Below are 18,222 nucleotides of genomic sequence, written 5' to 3'. Positions count from 1 at the left end.
CACATTCTCCACTATAGGGTCAATTGGAGCTTGAGGAAGATCTTGGGGTGGACCTTGGACACGAATCTCTTGATCCACATTTCTCCTAGCATTAGCCTTTGTATTAGCCATACCCTGAAAATCAACGGGCACGGATTAGAATAGGGCCTACTAAAACCAAACCCTATGGCACGACTTAGAGAATGAAGAAGTGAGATTTCCTAAGCATCCAATAGCCTCCTATGCATAAATGTGACGCGCTTCACATTTATGAACAAGACTCTACTAGACGTGGTTTGATACAATCCTAGAACTATTCTAAACCTTTTGCTTAGATTACCAAGTTCGTTACGACCCAGGGGTATACACAAGAAGTAACACGGCGTACTTGATCCCGAAGTGGTCTCATACCAGCCCTTAGCATATCATGAACATAAGATAATAGAAAAGTATGGAAAATTTAAAACTTTTTACAATCGAAGCCATTTTCATAAAAGTAAGCGGAAGTCTTTCTATACTTTGCCTCAAACCATCTAATACAACTTTAGAATAAAACCCTTGGGACACAGCCCATACAATAGTCTAAAAATTATGAAAAAAAAAAAGATATAAAGGAACTAGTGGGTTTGTCCTCGAACCTATGAGGACTCACCAATTCTTCCACTTCTTTGCTCCTTAGAAACCCATCTTCACGAATGGAACTCAATCTCCGAAACCCTACATTTGATTAGAATGTAGGCAGAGTATGTGTTAGTACAAAATGTACTAAATATGTTAGCTAGAATAATCATAAGAGCATAAGACAAGGGTTAGTCAATATAAGACATAATCCAAAATCATATGAAATACTTCATGAAACACAAACCATAAGCATAAGAGACAATATCATAATAATAAGCAAAGTCTCCAACATAATCATCATATAAGCATTATTTGACTTTTAGTCCCCTATACCATAATAGAACTTCTCTCAAGTAACCTAAAAGCATACTTGTGTAATGCATGAATAGCATCCCATAATACCACCCGAGCTAAGTATCCTTTTTTGGTCATCTGAATTATAGTTTATATGCATGGTCAAGTCCTTAGTAACCCAAAGCACACTTGTACAATGCATTGAAGGCATCCCATACTACCCTTCACACTAAGCATAACCTTGAAGTCATCCTAGTCATATTTACCCTCATTTGGTCTCATTATTAGCTTACTTCATGTAGACACGGGAACTATCACCTTTAGTCAATCATATCGTTTCAAGGAAGGAAACTATACCACAATCCTATCTAAGCATACATCATATAAGAGAAAACATCTCATGAGTCACCTTAAGGCAAGCTTGTGCCATGCATGAACAAGACCCCATAATCCTACCCATTCTAAGCAAGACACTCTAGGTTCATCGTTCATGTTCATCATCTCTTAACATCATAAAGACAAGGGTAATCACCTCTTAGTCATGCATGAATTAGAGAGGTATCTAAAATCACAATCCAAACTAGTCATGCTCATGTTCACAAGTGCAACGAGAATCACCTCAAGGCGTATACGTTTAGTTCATCATGAAGGACAAGGGGAATCATCTCAAGCCATATATATCATGGAATCATACAAATACGGTAATCACCACTAGTCACACATACTAGTGAATTATAAGGACAATGGGGAGTCTCCACAAGTCATACAAGTTAATGAATCGTAGGTATTCGCCTCCATGTCCATTTTAAGGTGATATAGGTATTCGCCTCCATATCAATTTTAATGTGTAATGTAGGTATTCACCTCCACATCATCACATAAGGATAATAGGTAATCGACTCCATGATCAACCTAATGGCTAATGGGTATTCACCGCTTGCCTTGGGAACCACACATATATGAAGAGTAATCACCTCATACTCCCCATGTTTCACTAATTAGGAGTAAGGGAACTCACCACACATTCCTATCATGTAAAGGTCATTTAAGTGAATCACCACAATCCTCATCACATTTCATAGTCCTAGGACTTAGATTCATTTTAGGTGAGACAGCCTTTCAAACTAGAATTATTCTATGTGAGAGAACCTTTCATGTCATGCTATATTCTTGCATAGTACCATATCTAGAATTCTACAATAGACATTGGTATCATCATGACTCAAGTGAATCTATCACTTCACATATTCAAGCATTCATTAGGTAGATTAGGTAGGCAAAGATCTTCCACCATAACTCTATCCATTAAGCTTCTATTCTCATTTAGACTTAACTCTCAAAGCCTTAGCATCTATGATCACATTATATTAGCTTTACTCTCAAAGCCCTAACTATTATGATCACAAGCCTTACTCTCAAGCTTTCTTTCTTAGTCTCATCAATATACCTAGATTTCAAGGTATTTTAATCAAATTCTTCATTACTAGATGTTTCTAGTCACAATTGATCATAAAGGTTCAATTTCATCTTTACAAGTCATGATCCTTTATATTCAATAAAGTCTAGTTCAATTCATGATTATATGTTCCTTACCTTGAACAATTACTACACATGACATTGATTTAATAAGATCACCTATAAACCTTCAATTCCACCTCTAATGGCATAAACCCACAAATTATCACATTCATCAAATAGTCTAGCGTTAACCATAGAAATCACTTGAATTCATCATAATATAATAATTCAATGCTAATACAATCATAATTAAGTATTATCTACTAGATTGGAATCATACCTAAACCCTACCCATAATGTAGGAAGAAACCCTAGCTAGAGTTGGGTTTTGACTTCACAATTGGGGGAAAACCTAGGGGGCTCTATGGGTGGAAGAACCCATAGATGACTAAGCTAACATACCTCAATTCAAAGCCCTAACTAAGCTTGAAACAATAGAGGAAAATCTGCCCTTCTTCCTTCTCTTTTTCTTCTTCTTCTTCACTTCTAGACAGAGAAATATTTGGAGAGAATTTAGGTTCTTGGAAGAATGAGTTAATTGGTTTAGTTTAGGAGTCTATTAGGCTTATATAGGTGGTTTAATAACTAACTAACCAACCTACATTAACCCCTAACTAATTACTAAATAACCCCCAAACCCCTAACCTATAAACTAAACCTTAAAAGCTACTTTGACTCACGACTCACCCATCCACGGACCGTGGATGGGTATACTTCCCATACTGCACCTTCGTAGGTGGAGGACTGCAGCCTAAATTTTCAGGCATGTGTAGACCTTGATCTACGACCCCAACCCACGGGGTGTTGGTCCATCTACGGCCAGCAGGTGGCTGCAATTTGACAGTTTTTTGGGGCTGTTTTGAGGTCCACCTCAAGGACCCCTTGGGTGGTCCTTGGGGGGGTCGTGCCTTGACACCCTAACCCTAAAATCCTCATTCTAAGTACGGGAATCATTTTTTTTATTTTTAATCCTCATACAACACTTTAAAACTCTTACGAAAGTCTCTAGAAATCTCTAGTTCAACTTACTAGTTTCCGAGATATTACATTACTCTCTCTTCTCTTCTTGTCTAAGGCTTCCTATGGAGATTTATGAGGTAGTATTTGTCATCTCAGCAGACCATCTTTCTCTTTATTTATGATTTTGTTTTATTCTAGAAACAATATCAATAGAGACTTGTATTTTTCTTTCAAATCAATTGTAATACTTTAGAGGCTTGTACACATGACAACCATGTTTTGGGGTTTTATAGTAGTTGATTATCATTTCCGCTTTATTAGAGGGTGTTTGTCAATTTTCCTTGTTTTACTTCCACAATTAACGTATTAGTTGTGTTTAGGATGACTTATCTTGGTGGGATAAGACAAGTGTGATGAGTTCTATTTTTGGGTCGCAATAGTTATATACGACTAATTATACCATGATAACTCACCTAGTATTTTATGAATTATGCATCTCCAAATAATAACATTTATTGAAGCCTTATGCGGTAGAAACATGATTTGTTTAAATACATATAATTTTAACATGAAATTGTATGGATCTAATAAAAAAACGCATCCTGATCACAGTCCCATATGAGGATGTACATCACTCACTTATTACTTTATGAATGATTCATTTTCGAATAATAACATTTATTGAATCCCTATGCGATAGAAGCATGAAATTTTAAAGTTTATTATGAGGTGTGATTTTATTATGAATATTTAATGACCCTCCAGGTTATTTCCTCCATTTACCAATCTTTCAGTGTTTAGATCTACCCTATATTAACCCTAAGTTATTTATAACCTATTGGGATTGATAGTTCGATCATCGGGTCGTTCATTTTATTTTGGATCAAGTTTTTCTCTTTTTAGAAGGTCTTAAGTGAAAGGGATGACTTTAATCAACATTCGGAGTTTCGGGTGTCAGATGTGATTTTCATCGGTTCCATCAACTCTGGAAGGGCCTATTTGGGCTAGTGGCATGGTCGGTTTGGGGCCCAGAGACTTCTGGTGTGAGTTTGTGTCGTTAGATATTTTAACTTCGAAGTTTTTACCAAAGTTTGACTTCGGTCAACATTCTTACTTTGGTCAACATTCTTCTCAAAAGTTCTCGGTTGATTTTTGCACAACATTCATTATTTAAGTTGTCCAAGTTAGATGAATTTAACTTGTTTGAACTAATTGAACTCTTTGAAATAAGAATTGAAGACTTTAAATTCTCCTGTAATCTTGATATTATCAAACTCTTTTGTCATAAAGAGTTAAATCCTGTTTCATATGAGTAAGTTTTAGTCACATATTTCTCTCTCTACTTTTTTTCAAATAAAAAACTTGATTTGACGTGCTTCAAACATAGTTTTAGATAAGTTGAGAGGTTCGTATATTGGGTTGCGTATAATTTAAACCCATAACTATAAATGTCTTCACTAGATATCATTGTAAAGTACATAAATTACATATCATTATTGAAACAAAATAATAAATAACACAGTAATTAAAGCAAATGACTTGGATAAATAATATTATCTGAAAATAATTCATCTAGAAAGCATTAGGTGAGTTATTTGCATCATGTAATTGAATTTGTGAGGAGGATGATGCTCTATTTTCTAGCCTCTCCAAATGTTTGTTAAACAATAAACTCACCGGAACTTAACCAAGCTTCAAACATCATTGTATCATCTAAACTGAATCGGTCTGTGGTTTCCCACAAACCTATATCTCTAGCCTTATTCATTTGGTCTAATTTTCCATTTGCAATATTTTCTCTTTCATCAATTTTCTCTTTCATCAAATTAATTAAGCATATCATTGAATTGACTTACTTTCTTGTGTGCTTTTGCAGCAACAAGTCGGTCACCTACACTTAGTTTTGTTATAGGAATTATAAAACGATTGATGAACGTATTAAAGGTTAGACTAATAATGGAATAAGGTATACTTGTCGACAAAGACATAACAATTCCAAGATCGACATCACAATCTCTAACAAGTTCACAAGCTTTTTTGTATAAGCTAGAACGTTGTTTAGAGAATGTGGAGTATCGAGTAGATTTATTCTCTGTTTTCGCCAATAGAATTTTTTGGCGTCTTGTTTCTTCTTATGCACCATGATGGGATATAATAAAATATATTAGTTAATTATTACTTAAAAAATATGTGTACTAAAAAAGAGGAAATATCATGCATATTTATATACAAAAATTTCAGAGTGGTCATTGAATTACTAGCAAAATATCGCAATAAAAAAAATATTTTCTTCACATTGAAAGTTATTATAGAAAATTATTATTGAATTTGATATTAAAAATCTGATTTTATTACAACATAAAAAAATCTGAAAGTTAAGTTACAATAGGTAAGTTTTTTAATATACTAGATGAAATTTATCACTTTACAATTAACTATTTTGAATATATTTAACCAATTACTTACAAGAATCTTTTGGTTATTTTATAGTAACTATGTCAAATTTTGCACTTGCTCAAATAAAAATAAATCTACTATTTAACTCAAAAAGAAAAAATATATGAATGTACTTAAAAATTAAAAATAACAGATCCTTCATTTCGTAAATTGATGTTCATTTAAGAAGAATAAACCTAAATAAATCAAACACTCAAACTAATAATAATTAGTGAATGTATAGTGAGATGTGTAGTTCATGTATTAGTTTTGCATAAGAAGTATGTAATTTATATGTATTATCCAGCCAAAAAAAGTGAATCAGACCGGTCATTTCTGGAAAGATGCCCTTTTATTTTATCGATTCCAAACTTCTAAGGGGTCGTTTGGTGTGAAGGATAACACCATACTGTTCTGGGATTAAATTACTATGCCACTTAATTTCTTGTTTGGTTTGCCAATCCGAGATAACTTATCGCGTGAATAATAATAAGATTTGGATAAGTTATCCCTCCCCATAGGTGGTATAATAACCCCATCATAATTTATCATGGGATAAAATCATTAAATAACAAAATTATCCTTCAAATCATTTAATTTTTTAAATGTATTCCAGTATGCTTTATCCATGATAATTTCATGATTACTTTTTAAATTTGTTTTAGTTGTTTTTCTATTTTCTATTGAATCAAAAGGCTTTTTAAAGAATCTTCATTAGATTTAAATCATATGTACTTGCAAGCTTCCTCTATTTTTTATCATTCTTTTGTTATGTGCAATGCTTCAGTTTGAATGTAAAGCGGATGTAATGCCTATTACTTTGTATCTAATTTTCACTCCCAGGTGATTTTTGTTGCTTTTGTTTTCTTTTGTGTTGCATTAAATTATTTTTTTTATGTGACTAATATTTTATTGTCCTTGTCAAGCTCAATTGCCAAGTCACTAACAAAGTATTACATCGTAAAAACATGCTTTATTAATATATCTTTTGTTCCTCAAAAACACATATCAATAATTTCATGTGATTATTCATAATCATTGTAACCAACAAATACAAACAAGAGTTTGTAATGGATAAAAAATTGGCATATAGTTGAACACACAAAATATTCATGAATTCATACATATATTAATTAAAGTGCATATGGCGGAATAACTAAAGTTCTATTAAAAAAATAGATATAAAAAGAAAAATAAGGTTGAGCGTAATTTTTTATAAACAAACAACTTATTTTTAGAAGTATGCACTGGATATTATTCTTAGTACAACAAACAAAATGGCCAATAAAAAATAATAGTGCTAGAATAACTAATTCCAACATAACAAATTTCAATATAACTTATCCCAAGATAAATTGTATTCAAACCAAACGACCCTAAGTGTACTAGAATTATCTTGTGTAATTAGACAATTTGTATTCTCATTGCTTGCTCAACGAGTAAGATTTCAAAGGCACGAAATGCTAGTATAAATATACATTATTAAAACATCATTTGTGTGTATATTTTTAATCGTCATAGAAAAAATATTATTATAGCAAACATATAATATATAATATGACATGAAAATTCAGTTTAAAAAATATAATATCACAACCCAAAGTAGACCATAGGCGTAATATGGTGTATTGAATCTTGAAAGGCCATATACAAGCTACTTAGCATACACCATACAATATAATAGAAGTAAAGAGTTCAAAATATAGAATTTAATATAAAAGAGTTTGACAAAAGCGGAAGTCTAGACAATAATCTCAAAGTCTACTATTACATCATAAGAAAAGTGATTGGGACGTAACCAATTCATCAATCACAACGTCTAAAAATGGAAATTACATGAATTCAATAAAAGAATATTAGCCCTCGGATCATGAGGACTCACCAATCTTCAAAAGATCAAAAGGGTCAACTAGCCACGAGTATGGGGAATAGGAGTGGCAGACCCTACATTAGTGAAACAATGTAGGCACAAGTATGCATTAGTACATGGAATGTACCAAGTTTTATAGCAATGCATAAGAATTATGAAATCGTGCTAAAAGGACATTATATGATATGCAATGATAAAGCTAAATCATAAAATAACATGTTAGAAAACATAAGTCATAATGATGGTCAATGCAAGCTAAACATCTTATAAAAATATTTGTGAGATATTGTAGAAAGTAACCTTAGTTCATTAATGTAGGAAGTTTATCTTTAACCGACATAGACCAGGTGATCTATAACATGGAATGGAATCTGATGTCTATCCCACACCAAAAAGAGATGTCCTGACTTTCCACGGTAAGAACCATAAACTTGAGCAAAAGTGAATCCACTAGCTAGTGTCTATGTAAGACAAAACTATGGTGGAACATAGTTATAGGACATCAATAATCGCCGCTAGTCCACTCGATTCTAAGCATAAATCCCATGGAATAGTCATCAATCATATTCATTTTACTATCCATGGAAAGGAACAATTAAGCAGCCAATCAAAGTTAGAGTGCATTTAAAATAGCTCCTTAATCTTGACTCAACTTAGGTGAGAAAACCTTTCAACCTTATGAATCCTTCTTGTAATGAGAAAAACCTTTCACAATCATATTTTGTGTAGTATATGAGAAATCCTTTCACAACAACAATTATAACCTTGATGCTTTACTCTCAAAGAAACCTTAAATCATTCATATAATTTCATAAAGAAACATGCATATCTTCATAAATTCATCTTTCATAGTTCATAAGCTTCATCATACAATCATAGTCTAGAAATCATGGATAATGCATGAGTTTATATGAATTTAACTTGAAAACATATAATTACATCGATTCATGCATAAAAAGAAAGAAAACAATAAGTTTGATCATAATTGAAAAGAACCCATGAAGTTTGAATAAAATCGTAACTTCCATTAGAGAATCTAACTTGTAGAATTGGAGAATTCAAGAACCCTATGGAGGAAAGGATACCATAGGTGAATACTATTATACCTTGATTTTAAAAGCCAACAAACACTGGAGGATTGGAGACTTTTAGTTGAACCCCAGCTCTTCTTCTTCTTCCTTAGAGTTAAGAAAATTTGGAAGGATGACTTTGGTTAGTTTTAGAGAATTTTAGAGAATGAGTTGAAAGTGGTTACTTTAGGGTTTAAAATATTATATAGGGCTTAGAGTAGAAAGAAAAATGATATAGTTTAAGCATTAATATTTTAGGGAAAAGACTTAAAAGCCCTTAAAATAATTGTCTACCCCTATCTACGGTTCGGACCTATGGTCCGTAGGTCTTTTCTCGACCGTAGATGATGATCACAAACTGTTAATTTGTCTAAATTTTTGACGGATCCTATGTAGGCCTCGTAGTTTTTCCTACGGACCGTACATGCTAATCATAGAAACATATTTTAAGCTTTTACATTTCACTAATTATTGGGTCACCTATGCGACTATCTACGACTTGTACATGGAATGGCAGGCCATCCTGGTGAACTGTAAAAAGGGTACTAGGACTTGTTTTGAAAAACAGTATTTTCCAACTTCCTACGGCTGCAATCTACTGCCCGTAGAAGCTTCTACGGTCCGTAGATGGGACCCGTACACACAGACACCAGCCAAAAACTGCACTTTCCTTTCTTTCCAAACCCAAGTTGTTACAATATCTCCCCTTTGGGAACATTCGTCCTCGAATGGAACTCAAGACATCATAAAGAGGCTAGCAAGAAGATCTAACAGCCCAACATTAATGCAATCACATAAATGCACATATTCGATGAGGAAAATCACTTCAAGCTAAAGCATATCCAAAACACTATTTCATATGGCCTATATGCAACTCGTACTCAAATGCACATAACCGTGGAGAATCAATCAATTTAACTCATTTTCTCAAAAATCAATCTTTCATGAGCATGGCTACATGAGGAAAAATGAGAATGACTAAGACATAAGGATGAACCATGAGGAACTACATACCTCAGGCTACAGTAGGATTGGAGGGAAAGAGGTGGGGATAACGGGATATCATATTGACCTCGGCCTCCCAAGTAGCACCCTCAAATCCTTTATTCCCCTATAGGACTTTCATAGATGAAACTTCCTTATTTCTCAACTTCTTAACTTGTCGCTCCAAAATATCAAATGGAACCTCTTCATAAGAAGATTTTCTTTAACTCCCAAACCTTCCAAGGGAACAATGCATGTCGGATCTCCAACACATTTCTTCAACAAGGAGACATGGAAAAATGGATGTATCGATGCTAAATCATTAGGCAATTCAAGTTCATAAGAAACTTTTCTAATATGCCTCAAAATCATATATGGGCCCACATAACGGGGACTAAACCTCCCTTTCTTTCCAAACCTCATCACACCCTTCATGGGTGAGATTTTCAAGTAGACTCAATCAACAAACTCAAGGTATCTCCTTCTAACATTGGCGAAGGACTTTATTCGACATTGACTAATTTTCAAACTTTCTCTAATAAGCTAAACTTACCCCATAGCCTCATGTACCAACTTGGGCCCAATCAAGGCAACCTTACCAACTTAAAACCAACCTATAGGAGTGTCACGACCCAGACCGTCATGCTTGGCACCCACAAAAACACTCCGGTGGGAGAACCATTACTACAATTCAAACAAACAAATTTTATGAAAACTAAGGCATTTAAAGATACGAAAGCAGGTTTAGATGAATATAAAAATGGAGTCCCCATAAACTCCAAGGTTTTAACCAACAACTAACCAAACTAATGCGGAGGAACAACCCCTACAACCTGAAAGTCATTGTACCAAAACTCTACTAACGATAAGTCTAAGAACAAGGGGTACGAAAAGAGTGGACTTAAACAAGAAAGACCCATGGCAGCCTAAAAGAATTGGCTCACCCTTAAATCTGGTCATGCTCAATAGTCACCTAGCTGAGGTCTATCAATAGCCACCTGAAGATGCCCTGCACTCAAAAAAGATCAAGCAAGTGCAGTATCAATACACAACCACAATGTACTGGTAGGATCACGTGGCTATCGCACTAAATGCAACATACATAAGTCATTACAACAATATAATAACATACATACACCGAATATACACAATATCGATATCATTTACGAACAACGAACAATTTCACATTTATCAAGATATACAGTTATGCCAAATCAATGGTCCTCTCATGGAACCCACACCCAAACTGTTAGCATACCGGAACGTGGTACCTGATCCAATGTTTATGCCGAAACTTGGCAACCAATCCCATGTGTATGTTGGAAAGTGGCAACCGATCCCATGTTTATGTTGGAACGTGGCAACCGATCCAAGTTAGTGTGTTGGAATGCAACATCCGATCCATTCAGCAAGCCACAATCACAATCACAAGTATATGTTTAAAATCATACAATCAAGTCATAATTCATGGCATTCATGATTCATCTATCCTTATCCACAAGTAGTGTGATCAATAGTGCAACATTCACATACATACACGTATTATAACGAAGCAAGAACAAACTTATATCACACAATCATGAAATCACAACCATCACCTACCTCGAATCCAAGCTTGAATCCCCTAAGGCACTTAAATCTTCCTTTTCGGATTCTTCCTAGACAAAACCCAAGATCCTAATACCCAATTTAGGGCTTTAACCACCATTAGTTTCAGATCAAAACCCTTCCCCCTAAATAATTACCTACGAATTTACATTCTACGGATCGAAAAATGGATTCAGAGAGTGAAAACTTTACCTTTTGCCAAGAATGGTGGAAAACTGTCAAGAAAACTCCTGGGGTCGTTCCTTAGCTCTCAAAGTCAAAAAAGTGCAAAATAAAACGTTTTTGGGGTTTTATTTTTGACTTAAGTCACGTCTGTTCCGCTACGGTGGGACCCATTCCGCTACAGCGGCAGCCAACCCGCTACTGTGATATACACGAAGACAGAATGCTGGAATTTGAATTCCAAGCCCCCATTTCACAACACACCTTCAACCCTTGACATTCAAAAACAACCCGTTCACACTAAGATCATTTTCGGAAGTTCTACTTGCCCGAATTCTATTCCATCAAGTTGTATGTATTCCTTAACGTCTTAGCTATTTATTCATGTAGTCAAAATCATAGTTGAATCACCCACTTGTTACCAGATTTTCCTAGACTTTACTGACTCCGATTTTATCCAAATTTGGACTAGGTTAGGAAATTCCAAGTTACTACCAAAAGTTTTTTAACCCCAATTCTTTCTCCATTGGTTTTTCCCTAACGATGGAATCAGGTTGTTACAATAGATACCAATTTACCTATCACTCGTCCCCGAGTGATCAACTAGGGAAGACTGGCTAAAGTAAGGGTAAAGTAGTATATGAAACGTCGAATTACTAGGGATACTTGTCTAGCATGTCCTTAGCTTCCGGACATCGTAATTAAGAATTTCAACCGGTTCTTCCTCACATCGAAGGTCTTTTTTAACAACACTGAGTCTCACTTTATGATATCATCCTCGTCCCCAGCCAACCAATTGAATACATATACATCCTCCCATACAATGCCTAAATGAAGTCATCACAATACTCGAGAGATAATTATTATTGGATGTACACTTAGCTAACCACAAAGTTATTCCCAATTACCACCAAAGTTAATCGTTCACATGTCTGCATCATGTTATCAAGGACTTGGACACAAACATCAGGACGAATCCTTTCTCACATAACCATGATAAAATCCTAAATCAAAACTCACCACAATTAGAGGTGCACCTGAACCAACCAACACACAATCATACTACCCAACCAATCATAGTTCTTATCAACATCTCCATCTCACAACCCAATTTCCCATGAGCTTAAGTTATAAACATTTGATCTTTAAACATTAGATACTCATTGCGGGATATGTTCAAGCATAAAAGCCCTCCAACCTCACTATCGAATGATGGATTTAGCAATTGTAGATTACTTTTTTAAAACAATAGAATTGGACTCAAAAATCCCCACATTCAACCACACACAATCAATACATGACCTCGACGACTAGATGAATGTTAAGATTGTCGGACAACAATAGATTGTGCAGGGTAACTCTTTTATGGATTCTCATAAGAAAGGTGGTATACGTAAAACCACTGAAATACTTTAACAACTCCAAGACAACATCACATAAATCATCTGAAATAACCACATCTTCCCAAATCATCTCACTCAACAAACAGAACATCGCAGGATCGGTACACCTGATCCAGCTCTAGGGATCCACCTACAAAGTGAAAACACAAGTGGGCTTAGCTAGTGAATCATACTCACAACCATCATGAACACTTCGACCATTTACCTTACTCTAAACCGACACTTTAAAATGAAACCCTTTCTTAGATACTTTAACAATCAAAAGTAATAAACTTTACGACTCAAACCAAGTGTAAATCCTTTCAAAGGTTCACTACCTGATACAATTGATCATTTCTCACCTTACAAATTTGTACCTTGACAAAATATATCACCACAAATGTAGACTGACAATGAAAACTTTGAATTGTAACTCAATTGTCTAACACAATCCCCTTATCTATCAGCATTAGCTTATACCTTGAAGATTTTTATGAAATCATAGATCTTCGCTTATCATCGATCGCATCTCCATCAATCTAACAATATCTTTCACTAAAAATCCAATCATACTCATTACTAAACTCAAAAACAAAAACAGGCACTTATCATCACGCTCAAGCTAATATTTGCACAATCCTTTCTCAAGTCTTTTTTAATAGTTTTTAACCCATCTAATGGACCCATGACACTATTACCATAGCCACATCAAAACAATGAAATCAGGCGTCTCTGAACCCAATTATATACCCCTCTGAAGATACCTATTTAGCATTAAGAATCCAATAAAATATTCTTGCTCTCACCTCTATCTAAAGGTTGTACTATATTCTACTACATTTTCCTTTATTATAACTCTAGGTCTTTCACATTCTATTCGAGTGGTGTCCTACCATGTCTTATAATTTTCCATACAACAACGCTATTCACCAAGTATTAGAAAATCACGACCTTGGATACTCGCAAGTCGTAGTTACTATACAAAAAATTACTTAACCAATAATTTTATTATATAGTTGCATCCCGTCACAATCCATCACGAAATCTTATTGCCATTAGCTCCGTCAGCCCTGACTATCACTACGAAGTAAACCTTTTTCATCAACACAATGCCTCAAACTCAGCTAAACTCATCAAATTCAAAGGACTAACCCTATTTTATACGCACCTCCTTGCTAAATACTTCAATTTCCTTCTCCCAAGTATACTCAATGGAACTTTCCTTATCCATAAGCTTGCCATTCCGGTATCAATCAACCCTTCTATAGCTTAAGATAAAATCATTGGTCCTCGTACTACCCTTTTTCTTCTTAACAAACATGACAAGAGCACCCCACGGGGAAGCACTAGGACGGATAAAACCTTTATCATAAAGATCTTGGTTTTGAGCCTTAAGCTCTCTTAATTCTTCTGGAGCCATACGATACGGGGGGGATGGAAATGGGGCGAGTGCCAGTTTCCAAGTCAATGCAGAAATCTATATCTCTATCAAGAGGCATACCAGGCAAATTCGCAGGAAACACTTCCTTAAACTCAGACACCATAGGAACAGACTCAATAGAGGGAGACTCAACCTCAACATCCCAAACATTAGCCAAATAATCCAAAAAACCCTGCCCTACCAGTTTCCTACCCCGAATCTAGGATATGATCTTAGCTAGCTTAGGCTTGTACACCCCTTCCCACTCTAATCTTTCCCTACCGGGGATCTCTAGAGTTACCAACTTAGTATTACAATTAAGCCTGGTATAATAAGGGGACAACCAAGTCATGCCTAAGATTATATCAAGTCATTCATATCCAGCATAACCAAATCAACCGAAATCTAAAAATCCATAACCACAAAAGGACAACACGATACACAGGGGTGACTATGATTGACTCTTCAACTGGGGTAGAAACATGGATGGGGGCATCAACTATATCATAAACCACATCAAATCCCAAGGCAAATTGAATGGACAGATAAGAATGAGTAGAACCCGGATCAAAAACATATTAGTCGCCTGGTCACGAACAAGCATAGTACTTGTGACCACTGCATCAGATACCTCAGCCTCGATCTTGCCGGGAAGGTGTCACACTTAGCCCTGTCCTCTTGACGGGCAACCTCTTCGCCTGGCTGCACTACTCCTCTACATGTATTGCCATTTCCCCAGCCTCCACGACCTCGCTGATTTCCTCCTCATATTCCCAGGTTCTCCATATTTTTAACACATTTTATAACTTATATTCAATTGTTGAACACTGAATTAGATCGCGGGGGTTAGTTCGGGTACGATTTGGGGTCCATAATTGTGACTAGGGGAAAACAGGGGAGACAGGGCTGAGATTTTGTCTCGCCTGCCCCGCTCTAGTGGGAGAAATCCTGCACTAGCAGGTCTCGTCGTGGTGGGAAAAATCCTGCCCCAGCGGCCCTGACTAGAGCATTATATAAATCAACCTGATAAGGACCCTGAATGGGTGGAATTCATACGACAAGGCCTACAAACCCAGAGACTTTCACCCAGGGAGTACGAGGTCATGGTGCGCAATTTCCTAGAAACAGAGTTTTGTTTTTCAACTCGTAACCAGATTTCCTCTCTCTATCAACTAATTTATTATGGCCGGGAGGATCCCCACAAAAGCATAACCCCTGCCAACAATTTCTGGGGTTCCTCTCTTTTCGATATTTCTCGTAGATTTCCCGGCTATAACTAGGCATTTAATAAAATCCCTTTAGTTAAGGCAATCATTGTCTACCCCCCGGTCAACCCAACAAAGTACGCACTTTAGAATCCTTTGACATCATTTCAACACTACTACACACATATCCCCAGGATACACCCAGACTTTCACACGGTTATCAGTTGGTCGCAACACACGTTCAGATTTCTCGCTTACAAACCACATCATAATTTATCTAGACCCTTGCACCTAATCTCACGATGACTTCCTTTTCACGACAAGTTTCACGACACTCAAACAGTTACAACTTGTAGACAAGTCCAAATTCTTTAATTAGTTTGTTCTATAGACGACCATTACTAATCATCTATGCCTTATACGGCCCCTAAGGCCAAATACCAATTGGAACCTTCGCAGTTCCAATTAACTTGCTTGTGTCCCTTCAGCTAGGACTACGACGTCTAGTTCACTTCGTTGAGATACCAATTGGAATCGGGAGATACCTATTAGACTCAACTCATACCACAAGCGACAATAGTAGCTAGCGAGCCCCACAAAACTACTAATTTCAATCATAGAACTTGGTCGTACCCAATTCTTAACCTCCTCAATCTTTAACTGATGGTAACCAGACCTTAAATCAATCTTAGAGAAAACCGATGCAGCTTGCAATTGGTCAAAAAGGTCATCTATCTGAGGCAATGGATACTTGTTCTGAATGGTGACCCTATTCGACTGTGGATAGTCTATACACATCCTGTCTTGCTAGCCATGGTATTACCACTTTTGTTGCTCTAGTTCGGACCATAGAGTGAAGGAGGAAGATACCAATTTGTATTACCCAACTACCAATTGGATTCAAGTCATATCATGAAGGAGTGGAAAGAAGTGATTTTTTCCTAAAGTTATATAGCCTCTTGAAGAAAAGTACGGACATCATTGTACCATTCCGCAAGACTCTACTAGACTCGTTATGGTACAATGAGATCAACGAACCTAGGGGTCTGATACCAACTTTGTCACGACCCAGACCATCGTAATTGGCACCCACACAAGCCCTCAGGTGGTAAAACCATTACTACAACCCAAACAAACAAATTTTATGAAAATTAAGGAATTTAAAGATACGAAAGCATGTTTAAATGACTATAAAAATGGAGTCCCCATAAACTCTAAGGTTTTAACAAACAACTAACCAAACTAATGCGGAAGAACAACCCCTATAACCTAAAAGTCATTATACCAACACTCTACTAACGACAAGTCTAAGAACAAGGGGTACAACCCCGAAACTAAACAACACCTTAAACAAAAGTCAGAGTCCGAAAAGAGTGGACTTAAACAAGAAAGATCCATGGCATCCTAAAAAAATTGGCTCACCCTTGAATCCGGTCACGCTCAATAGTCACATTGCTGAGGTCTATCAATAGCCGCCTGAAGATGCCCTATACTCAACAAAGAAAAAGCAACTGCAGTATCAGCACACAACAACAGTGTACTGGTAGGATCACGCGGCTATCCCATTAAGTGCAACATACATAAGTCATTACAACAATATAATAGCATGCATACATCGAATATACACAATATCGATATCATTTATGAACAACGAACAATTTCACATTTATCAACATATACAATTATGTCAAATCAATGGTCCTCTCATGGAACCCACATCCAAACTGTTAGCATACCAAAACGTGGTGCCCGATCTAATGTTTATGTTGAAACGTAGAAACCGATCCCATGTTTATGCCGAAACATGGAAGTCGATCCCATATTTAAGCTGAAACGTGGCAACCAATCCCAGTTAGTGTGTCGAAACGCAACACCCGATCCATTCAACAAGCCACAATCACAGTCACAAGTATATGCTCAAAATCATACAATCAAGTCATGATTCATGGCATTCATCATTCATCTATCCTCATCCACAAGTAGTGTGATCAATAGTGCAACATTCGCATACATACACGTATTATAATGAAGCAAGAACAAACTTATATCACACAATTAAATCACAACCATCACCTACCTCGGATCCAAGCTTGAATCCCCTAAGGCACTTGAATTTTCCTTTCCGAATTCTTCTCGTTTGTTCGTGGTCTATGAATATACAATTAATGCAAGGATAACAGTCAAAGGTCTAATTATCCGGATTATAACAAATCCAATAACCCTAGAACAAACCCAAGATCCTAATACCCAATTTAGAGGTTTTTCCACCATTAGTTTCAGATAAAAACCCTTCCCCCATAATAATTACCTACGAATTTATATTCTACAGATCAAAAAATAGATTCGGGGAGTGAAAACCTTACCTTTAGCCTCAAGAATGGTGGAAAATTATCAGGAAAACCCCTGGGGTCGTTCCTTAGCTCTCAAAGTCGAAAAGTACAGAATAAAACATATTAGAGGTTTTATTTCCAACTTAAGTCGCATCTGTCCTGCTACGACGGAACCCATCCCGCTACAGCGGTCCTGCTGCAACGGCAGCCATCCCTCTACGACGGCATGCACGGAGACAGAATGCTGGAATTTGAATTCTAATCCCCCATTTCACAACACACCTTCAACCCTTGACATTCAAAAATAACTCGTTCACGCTAAGATCATTTTCGGGAGTTCTACTTTCCCGAATTCAATTCTGAAAAGTCGTACAGGTTCCTTA

The 18,222-nt window shown here is 36.1% G+C and overlaps 1 pseudogene; it reads right to left on the bottom strand.

The window, feature by feature from the left end:
* LOC125863817 (agamous-like MADS-box protein AGL29) overlaps positions 1-14,304 on the bottom strand; it is a 38,865-nt pseudogene extending 24,561 nt beyond the window's left edge.
* Between the last annotated feature and the right edge of the window lie 3,918 nt (positions 14,305-18,222).

Source organism: Solanum stenotomum, chromosome 5 (assembly GCF_019186545.1).
Source record: "Solanum stenotomum isolate F172 chromosome 5, ASM1918654v1, whole genome shotgun sequence".
NCBI lineage: Eukaryota > Viridiplantae > Streptophyta > Magnoliopsida > Solanales > Solanaceae > Solanum > Solanum stenotomum.
This window is presented reverse-complemented; position numbering and strand designations above follow the sequence as displayed.